Below are 11514 nucleotides of genomic sequence, written 5' to 3'. Positions count from 1 at the left end.
TACATGGATTCTTTTTTCTTCTACTGATAATTCACTTGCCACAAGTTCTAGCTGAACTTTCAACTAGACCAGAATATAGCACTATAGCACAAAGAGCTTACAGTCACCAGCTCAGAGTAAGACCCAGGAATTGTTAATGTTAATGGTAACAAGCCCTTTCTCAGGACCACCTAGACTCCCACAGCAGTACAATGATGATACAGTGCCCAAAGGCACACATTCATATTGGCCGTAACTTTTAGAGCAGTTACAACTATGAATAAAACGTGCAGAAATGCCTCTTGAAACCACTGTAACTAACAAATAATACCCTGTAAAACCACAAAACTCCAAATGAACTGAAAAAAAAAACTCTGTGCATACTGGAGTTCTTCCAAAGCCTTTTCAGTTGGCAGTACACATTTATTGTCACAATTTTTTTTTGTGGCACCTTGAATGATTTGTAAAAAATCAGCATCGATACAGCAAGACCGTTTATTCTGAAACTGAAACATAAGGCTACAGATTTACCTTGACCTCTCTTTTTAGACTAGTTGAAATGTGAGGCTGTTTTAATGAAGAATAATAGCTTAATATTTGGAGCAGGTCCTGGAAAACCTATGCAAAGGTCCTGATCTACAGTTTTTAAAGATGATTCCTTCTGATTTTGCGACACACAGCGGACATATCCATGCCACAGCAATGCAGTTTGGGAAGCACTGGTATACTGAGTGCACCAATATTTTATGTACACATCGTAGTCTCCTTCTGAGTAGCATGGTGGCACAGTGGTTAGCATTGCTGCCTCGTGGCACTGGGACCATAGTTTCTATTTCTGGGGATTATCTGTGTGGAGTTTGTATGTTCTCCCTGTGTTCGTGTGGGTTTCCTCCAGGTGATTGTTTCCTCCCACAGCCCGAAGAGGTACTGGTAGGTTCATTGGCTTCTGGGAAAATTGGCCCTTGTCTGTAGATATTTGTGTCTGTGTATCCTGTGAGGGACTGGTGTCCAGTCCAGGATGTATCCTGCCTTGGACTCATTGCTTCTCAAGATCCCAGTGACCTTGAACTGGATGAAGTAGTTAAAAAATGGATGGATGATTCTCATTTTTAAGAATTTGGGCTCTCACCCTCTGTCTGTAGCCAGGGTTTACAAGTAAGAGCAAGAGAGCTGTAGCATTGCCAGGGTTAATATGCCTGATGCTGCCCAGAGTTTCGTTGACTTATCACATAACACAGACTCTGGAGATTTTGTTTAGGCTCAAGTGAGCTTCTCATTTTTGTGAACGAAAAATGCCTCACTGTTGGGCATCTGAAAAAAGCACCAGCATACTCTTTTAGAAATGGAAAATTGTAGATGTATCAAATGTGAATCGATGTAAAGACAATATCCGTTTAAAGAATTTGGCTTTGCTTAATTATTTTTTGGGATAATGTCAAATGTTCAAGCCTGAACATTTTGGAACTCGGAAGATAAACATGACTGTAGACATTGAAACTCCTGGTTGGAGAATTTGTTGCTGGAGGAAAATTCTGTGTTGCTGGAAATGTGTATTCAAAATTGAAATGAGTGCTGTTTTATGATTGATAAATAATTGCAGCAATTGTGCAAGATCCACGTAGTAGGCAATATTTACCTCTAAAACATTTTATTTTATTAATACTTTGTACTTCAGGGAAGACTTTGTTTAGCTGGAGGCCTGGAGTGTTGTTGCAGTAATTTATCCTATTATAAAACATCTGCAGAAACTGTGATAGAGTCTTAATGTATCAGTACTCTAGGAGAACATTAGAATGGTTTCTCATAAACAGAAATTTATTCCTGAAGGCATGCTGGAAACAGTTTTAATGCCTCATAAGGAATCCTTTGAAATTTGAGTCTTCAAAACAGCAACAAACAGCCTGAACACACTTCTGGTGACCAGAACCTGTATACAAGCCCACAAAGTAATAACAGTACATTGGTTTTGTGGGAAGCATTACTACCTTGGTGATCCTAGGATCAATTCTAGCTTGTGGCATTTTGTCAATGTTGATTCATTTTTATTTAATGAGTTATAACGTAAATTATGATAGCAAATCTGCAAGAAGTTGAAATCCTAATCTTGCACACTTCCATTTCCTTGTACCCGGGACTTGCTTTGGCATATCTCTCTCATATCTCCCCCTGCCTGCCCCTTTCTCCCTTCCAGCAGCTCCCTAACTCACTATCCAGCCTCCAATAGGCTGCCATTTCCTTACCAAGGGGAGCCAAGCCAGATACTTCACACATACTGTGTTCAACCTCTCTTGCATTCGCTAGGATCTAACCAAACTACTGAATTCACTATCAATATGGATCTGACATGAAATGTTGTTACGAGCACAGCCGGCACCAATTGACCCTCATTATTCAATCTCCTTGTCCCTCACTATTTAAACCATCCGTTCACTCCTAGTCCTCGCTCGGTATTAGGAATCTATCCGCCACCTGAGCTTGCTACGTCCTCGAACCTCTGGCTACCGACTTACAGACCTTTCTAGCGTTGGAGCTCTCGACAACCCTTTCGTCTCGGTCCTTTTTGGAATTGTTTGCCTCGCGGCCTTCTCTTACTGGACTCCGACCTCTAGCCTGGAACTACCGACCGCTCTCCTGCCTCGCTCCTCTTGGACTCGTAGCCATCGCATTCTCTCAGCAACCTGCACGGGGTTCATAACTACCCGTTCGTAATAAACATATTTTGTATAAAACCAAAGTGCTTGAATGTAGCCTGCTCAGGTCCACAATAAAAATATTCTGGCTTACAAAGTGCTGATGCGCAATATTCCCAGTGTCCCACCAACACCTACCAATACCTTGATATCATATCGTGTTGTCCATTTTCTAGCCGCTTTATGCAATTCAGGGTCACGAGGGAGAACATACAAACTCCACACAGACAGAACCAAGGGCTCCAGTGTTGCTCTCATATTATTTGGAAATTCCATGTACATTTATTTCTAGAAACTGCCTGGTACATATTAAAACCAACGGCACCTTTTATATACAGTTTAAGTCTCAGAAAATCTCAATAAAATGGGAAACACCTTTATACATCATTTCTATGCATGTATGCTCAGAACTTGTGTTCTGTAAATTAAATAGATTTTTTTTTACCACGACATTGAAATAATATGAGGTTAAGCCCATGAATATATGCATAGGACAGCAGTGACCTGACTCCAGACAGATGATTTCCCAATGGGCCTGGCTGACATGGCTATAGTTAATCCTGAGTGAGGTGAGGAGATCCTACAGCAGGCTCAAATTAAACATAATCTCTTTCTTCATTGTGGAAAAACACAGGATTGCTCAATAACCTTAATTGCCAAACCTTGATTTCTACTAAATTTCCAGCATCTGAAACTATTTTATCTCCAGATTTCTGGCAGATATGATGTTTAAAAGCATGACCCTAGTTTTCATTTAAAAGCTACTAACAATATTCAAATTTGCAATCCTGTACCGTTTTGCTCTAGTAAATCATTTCCAGTGATTAGTATCTTATTCATCCTGGGGATCATGTTCACCTCAGAATGGGCAGAACCTTTCATTGTAATTCAAGCTAGATTACAAAAGTAAAGAAGTGTTTGTTTGTCTAGTTACAGATGCTTATTGGACCTTCTACCTTGACTATTTTAATATTAATCCACAGAATGAGGCCTCATAAACATACCCATGTTGACCAGCACTTAATTTCACAATGTATCATTCTCCTGAGCTAAAAATGAATTTATGGCGGTGTTTGTGAACCACTTTACATCTCATAATAACATAGGCTTACCTAAAATATTAAAAGAAACCAACCACTGGTTTTGCATGTCTGTGTTAGAAAAAAAGGAAATACTGATTTAGAATAATATTAAATACTTTTGGCTTCTTTTTGATTAATTGATCATTTGTGACAGATCATGATACACTTCAGTGACTCTGGCTGTTGCATAAGCAGTAAATTGCCTCATTAGAGAGAGTTAATTGGGCACAGGTGTTGAGGTGATTTAACCTGTTGAATGTTGATTGGGCACAGGTGATGAGGTACAGTAATTCAACTTGTTCATTGTTATGCTTGGTGGAAATCAAGAAATAAAAATACAGAATGAAGCCAGTATGCCCCACTTATCAAAAGACCAACTCCTCTGGCCCTTCTTTGGTTTTCAAGACAGATTTCACAACAGGTAGGATCATCAACAGTGGAGTCTAACCCTCTTTAGACCATTTTAATGAACACCAGTATACTGGCACAGATGTGCAGAATAGTTGACATGCTAATCGTAGTGTACAAAGATCTCCAGATCTCCACTTGTAGTGATTGTAGGAAACCTGATTCCATGAAGATACATTGTTCAAACTCTGGGACCTCACCTACCGGGATGTGCTACCCTTCCTGTGGGCAGTTGCAGAAGTTACAACCTTCAAGAAGGACAATGCCTCATTCACTGAATGTGATATTTCAGGATATTCCATCACTTTCAAGCTATTGTTAAACAGGAGCTAAAGTCTTCCAACAATTACTGCACATTTTTAATTATGAAGTCTTTGTGCCTCACTTGGGTCACACCAAAATGCCTGTATGAAAGGTTTTTGCCACCGTAGTTCTGTGGGATCTTTGTGTGGCCCAGTTAAATATACTGAGCAAAACAAAATTAGCATTTACAACTGCAGCAAATTCACAATGTTACCATCAGGAAAATTGAATCTTTTTTTTGTAGCAGGTGCACTGACATTTTATTGACAGACATGACATAGGTCAGTTCATTATGCTGATTAATATTCACCATCAGAAGTGTTGAGCTGCTGAGGTCTACTGTGAAAACCATAGGTCTAGTATTTTGTGTGGCCACTGCTAGAAGCAGTACAAGCTGTACATCTGTAATTGGTGCTTTGCACCACATCGCACGTCTTGTGGGATTCTGACAAGTTCATGTCATAGAGCCTGGACAAGTGTGCTCCTGTTCACTTGTCTCTGGGCCCTAGATGCCTCATGACATCCCAGCTCATCTCACCAATGTTACAGACATGAAATAATAAACACCTAGCTTATTCTATTAGCATACTGTATTTGTTGATTAGAGCGCATCTGCACATTCCTTCTCCGGTGTTAGATCTTTTATTCCATTTTTAGATGTTTCGTGTTGGAAGTGGTTTCCAATGGATTCAGACGCAAGCTCACATTGCATACAACAACTACAGTGCTGACGTCAATACCTTTTACTTGCTAAATCTTTCAAGTGCTCAAAATAAAAATAATTTTGTAACCCTTAGGAGAGTAGGAGTGGGTACCAGTTAAAGTTCTCAGTGCTCAAAAAGAGGGAAATGTAGAAAAATGTCTAAAAAAAGAAGATATTCTATCACAACAGTTGAAAGCCCAGGCCTCGTCACTGCCTAAACAACATATTTACTGTACCAGCTTCTTGCTTGCCTTCAGAATCTGTTTCTACAAAATCATGAAATACCAGCGAAATACTGTACCTTGAGGACTGTCAAATAAATTATTAATAAAATGTTTTGTATAGCAAGCCTGTTCAGTCTATTGCAGCATATGTAAACAAGTCACTTTTTTCAGCACAACTTTTAAAGCAGGTATAAAGGAAACACGACCAACTTAAAGAGGCAAATGAATGAACACACAACCTTAGAGATACCAATGTTTCAAAGAAGAAGTTTCTATCACAACCCAGATTTTTATCCCAAAGAAACCTGTTAAATTCTAATAAAAATACATTCCCAAAATGGTCTGATTTCATACAATCAACCAACGTTAAATTCTATAGAGGAAGACTGGGATACAGCAGAGTGAGGTTCTAAGACTGTTAATGTTACAGGGGACATTCTCATTACTGCTAATAATCAGGGGTTCACACAGAGCTGTAATGTTTCATAGCAAACAGGAAATTGTTGTGCCCTACAATATGTTGGCCGCTATTATGCTCTCAGGCTGTCAAGACCAAAAATAATTAGGCATCAAAATGATTTTTTTTGATTCATGTCATGAAACTCAAGAGACTTGAGTAATGTGGTTAACATGCACACATCATGAATTTTTATTGCATCATTACATTGATACAAATTCTCACAGCAGAACAGAGCAATACAACTAAAGAATATTCATTTCTTCAGCAGATTCCATTTTCTCCCCACACAGTTTCTTTCAAATTGAGATTTATGACAGTTTCGAAAAACAACAATAAAGAACACCTTTTTATTGGAATGTTTGAATACCCCCGATTTTTAAAAAATGTTTTTTTTTGTTTGCTGCCTTATGCTTCCATGATTGTGAGCTACAGTATATTCCCTTGTGGTTGTGACTGGCAGGTGGGCCATTATACACAAAACTGATTGGCCCATCTGTCTTCCTTTAAGTTTTTTTTTAATGTGTCACAAGTAGCCTATTATACACACACTTGAGTTTCACAACCATTTTATAGGGCATTTACAATAATTTACTACAATCTTTAATGGAGCAGAAGCAAGAAACCAACGACATCGGCTAATATTTTATGGCCTTGGGTTTTTTCACACCAGCCAGCATTTCACCTCTGCTAACCTTTGCATTCCACTCACCAAAGTGTCTGATATTAAAACAGATTGCTTTCATGCCTACCTAAGTAATATCATATGCTTCACATCAGCCTATGCTTGGGTAGCAGAATTCCCACTGTATAGCAGCTCTGAACTACACATTATGTGCATGATAATAGTCTATATCTTGTTCCAAATGACCTTTTGTACATGCTGTAGGAACTACAAAAGGAACATTGAGTTTTTGATGTGTTTTCATTTACAGTTTAAAACAACAAAAATCATTCTATTTGATTCTGACCATCCTGTATGCACATTGTACAAGCCCTGTCAAGTTTTGTAAGGTAGCCAAGTTAAGGTTTGACCTTGACTCTTTTTTTTCACAAGTCCAAAAAACTCAACTTGTTCAGGCAGTCAAATTCCTCTCTAAGCTGCCCCTTTAAGTTGATTGGCACTCGGAGAACTGATTTCGAGGAAATTTCCAAAAGCGCAGTGGAGATTTAGAGATGAAAAGAGATGCATGGACTGCGCATCAGGAACAGTGCAGATTGTCATCATGCATTGGGCTGAGATGACATTCTCCGCACTGAACAAGTGGGGAGACAACAACAAGCAAATAATGCAATTGTATAAGCAACGTATAAAAATAGCACAGCCTCAGCGATATTGTCATTGTTCCTCTAGTCCTTATTTCATAGTACGCAGAGTAGTTCTACCACTGACATGACTGTGCTAAAATCTGTTTCTTGTTTTTATGTCACTCTGTTACACAAAATAAAACACCGCTGTACTGAACAGGCTGAAGTGCTCACTATAGACAGGTGGAAATTCTTGGGTTTTGGTACCCCTGAGCTCAACATGTCAGAATCTTTCATCTTAAACCAGTCTGTGAAACACAGTGTGACTGGGCTCAGTCTGTTTCTGCTCTTCTGAAGTAATGGGTTAGTTGCAAGCATTTAAAGACGTTGGTTGATGAGAAGTCTGATTCTGGGATAAAACTGCAATGAAATTTGCGGAAATCCTCCTGCTGCCAAGCTGTGAGCTGTGAAGATTTTGATTCAACAAAGCTTTTGGCTCTTGTGCAAGAATTGCTTCCCAAGATTTGAAAGCGATACTGTATGTAAATGAGAAATATATTTTTCTTTAAACAGTTATAGATCTACAAATAAAAAAATATGGATATGTGATACAGGTATGCTTGAAAAGCAACTGAGAAGAACAATTTTCTTTTGCTTAATTTTGTGCTTAAAATTGTTATGCAAGAACTTGTTTTTTTATCTTTAAGTGTTTCCCTAAGGAGATTTCCAAAAATATTGCTCCTTAAGTTTATGAGGAGACCAAAGACTATGCTAGAACAAAAAAAAACTTGACAGTTTTCATGGTAATTTATTATTTCAACAAAAATCTATTTTTCCATAACTTCACACACCTATATAGTCCCAAATTCTGACTCCCCTTCACTTAGCTAAAACAGATTTCATTATCTTAATATTATTTCTTGTGTTTTATTAATAGAACACCAAAGTGTACCTGTTTTCCTCTAACATTGACTGCTTATAATTTTAAAGACCCTGCAGATTTAGGTTCATTGCCACACTAAAAATAAATGAAAAAATGGGTATAAGCTTCAAATTAAAAAAAAAAATAAACAGTAATACAAAATCCTTTTCGGGTGATCACATGCAAATAGCTATGTTTAAATAACATAAGAGGTGATTTCTCCACATGTTGTGGAACCAATATTTTACAGGTGAGCTGCACTCTTAATACTGTACCTGAGTTTTCAAACTCACTGAGCACCTGAATATATCCAGCTTGCTGTTGATGCAGATCAACACCTTCTTGACTCCACCAATATGGGAAAACTCTTGAAACTGCTGTGTGTGAATCAATGCCTGCCCTTGCTACCTAGAACGGAATCTCAGCCCTCAGTTTCAGTGCCAACTCAGTTTCAATGTCATTCCCTTCTTTATTATCAAATGTCAATGTCCCCTGTCATCTTCTCCTTGGTTCATGGCATGCTTATTGATTCTCATTAATAGACTCTTGACTCAAAGGGTGACCCCATTAGATCATTCAATCTAAACCTAGTCATGAGACACCCTCTGGTTCCCAGAAGAGATGCCAAGCTGTGTCTTGGCTAATCAAGGGAATGGCACACACCAGCAAAAAGTTAAAGAAAACTAACAAGACCCCGGTTTCAAGGAGCACAGAAAATCCCTGCTCGGGGAAGACAGCAGCAGCCTTGTCTCGATAACCTTGTTCTTACTGGAAACCAGGATCACTTTCACTGCTCCTTGTTTTTGCAGGTCTCAAAAACAAAAAAAAATGCCAAAATGCTTTCAGCTTAAGAAAAAAAAAACCGGACGATTAATTTAATTCAACCAGTAAAGAGTTTCTGTGTTAATAACCAGAGGACCTTTAATCTGACAAAACTAAGCTCCGACAATTACTTTGGTCAAAGAACATGGAATCCGCAGTTTTGGTTTTGTGCCAAGCTAAGCCCGTGTACGTGATTGATGAAATTATTGGCTAGGAATTATTTCATATTAATCAAAGTGTTTTGCTTGCAATTATTAGATTTGAAAGATGAAGGTACCTCTAAAACAGTCTGAGTGTCAGAGAAAGTTGCCCTGTCTAATTAAACATCCAGACCTGTTTGGAAACTGTAGATGTTCATAATAGTAAAGATGCCTCCAGGAATGGAGAGTGAGATTTCTGACTTACAAAGGGTGGAGATTACAAATGATGTGAGCCTTTTTTGTGCTCACCTCCTAAATGTAAACCATGGAAGAGGCCCATTCACTGTTTCAACTAAAATGAGAACCATTCCTGTAGCCCTGGCCAAGCAGAGACTCTCACATCCCCTTCAGTCGTGACACCCTTCCATCAATTATTCATTGGCAGCTATAAATAAATTCAGTGACCCCCCCACTCCTCACGATCAACAATAATAAATTTCACTTTGCATATCTCACGCTCTCTCAGTGATGTCCTTTGTGATTGTTTGTCTTCTCAGCTTGCTTCAGAACAATGTTGCTGCCAGACGGAATTGCAACATCAACGTTGGGAACTGTTTTTATGTGGTGTTATGCTCGATGACAATGCCTGGCATGTTTTACTGTGATCTCTCCATCAGCTTGAATAACCGTATCCTTGAGTTACTTCAAATCTGTCAGTCAATACGAAAGGCTGTACTTTGAGTGGGTATGAGGTGTCCCTACATGTTTTTACACCAACCTTAAAAAAATCCACACGGGATCACTTTAAAGCGCTGAATAATGAATTGCAATGCTATAATATCCTAATAATTATTGCGGTTATTACTGTAAGGAGAAGATGATTTTCATCGTTATCTAAATAAAGGAATTTCCTGGATGTGAAAGTGCATGTACAGTGGAAAGATCACACCAGATTTCTAATGTTAATACCTGAGAACACAAGCAGAGCTCTGACACATGAAACAGATGCAACCGCTTGTTGTAAACTGACCTGTTATGCGGTTCCTTAGTGCCTCAGTTCCTTCCTGCGACGTGCCACATCAAAAGATCTCATTATCTCCTCTTGTCATTTGAATTCAATGCTGAGATTTCACAACTTGGCACGCTTTCTGTCAGCAATAGAACAAGGTGGAATAACAATGTAACAATTCCTCCCTTCTTCATTTTTTTTAAACACCTGTCTTTATATAACAGATGTCTTGCCCAGTGAAAAGGGAAAAAATCTGCTCATTGTATCTAGGAAGTGTATTTGTAATCTCCCCTTCCCTAAATGTGAAGCAGTCTAATACATTGTTGTACTGTAACTATTTGAGCCACAACTCCAATTTCAACGTTTTAAAACCGAGATATTGAAAATCTAACAACGTGTCTGATTGATTGATGTGACACTATGCAACATCCTGTTCACAGTGACCTGTGGGAAACTTTGGATATAACAGTTTAAATCCTTTATTATCATTGCAGCAGTATTAAAGTTTTTCCTTTTCCCCATAGTGGAGCAGTACTTAAACTCCATGGGCAGGAATTTGATTAGAACAGATTCTGTCTCATTGTATGATTGCAGTGGGATCCATACTGTCTTGCCCAAGACATGGAGTCTCCCCTGCAGTAATGTGTTGGACATATTGCTTGGCATGGAATTGGGAATGGAACTGACTACTCCCCATGCACTACTTCAACAACCAGTTTTCTGGAAAAAGAATTACTGGCTATTGAAGAACCACTAACACCATTGCTTTCTATTTCTGTACCTGAAATGGAGCGCTTGAAAGCTTAAGAGACATTGCAGATATGATCTGCTTTCAGTGTTTCTGTAGTAGCTTACACGGTGGTGCTCTTTCCTCCGGACCAGAGCTTCAGCTGGGCACCTCTGCAGGGTGAGCTAGCATTGGTGAGGCAGGTAGATCCCTGCAATTACCATCAATTACCATCTCACCTGTCCGGATGATTCAGGAGATATCTGCGGACTGCTCAGACTCGGCTCTGGCCTCTGTGCTCTGTGCTGAAGCTCTGTCTCTGAGTCTCTCGAGCTTTGTAGCCCCTAGTCCCTAGCTTTGTTTTGTCTCCTGTGGCTTGCTTTGGATTCCTGTCACCACTTTGTTCTCTCGACCACGATTTCTGGATTTCCCCTTGGCTTTGATCATGTGTTTGCCCTGGATCACCCAACTCATGATCATCCAGAGCTAGGACTTCAGGTCTTCCTGACCATCCCTCTTGGTTTACTCCCTGGTGCATTTACTTATCTCTGCCTCAGCTCACCTGCACACAGTTCCCCAGCAGTTTATCTGCCCAGTAAGTGGGCTCTCCTATATAACTTCTGATCCTAGTTTTGGGAGCAGCAGTGGGATTGTTATGGCATATTCTAATTTAAATCCTTATACCTACATTAGTTGGCCTGCCTAACGTTCTCCCATAATACTGCTGGTGAAGAGATTCCTCATTTCTCCACCTCATCTGCTCTGTAGTGGTGCTGCTGGCTCATACATCATGTAGTGCT

This window comes from Atractosteus spatula, chromosome 4 (genome assembly GCF_055471065.1).
Source record: "Atractosteus spatula isolate fAtrSpa1 chromosome 4, fAtrSpa1.hap1, whole genome shotgun sequence".
In the NCBI taxonomy this organism is placed as follows: Eukaryota; Metazoa; Chordata; class Actinopteri; order Semionotiformes; family Lepisosteidae; genus Atractosteus; species Atractosteus spatula.
Note: the sequence above shows the minus strand (reverse complement) of the source record.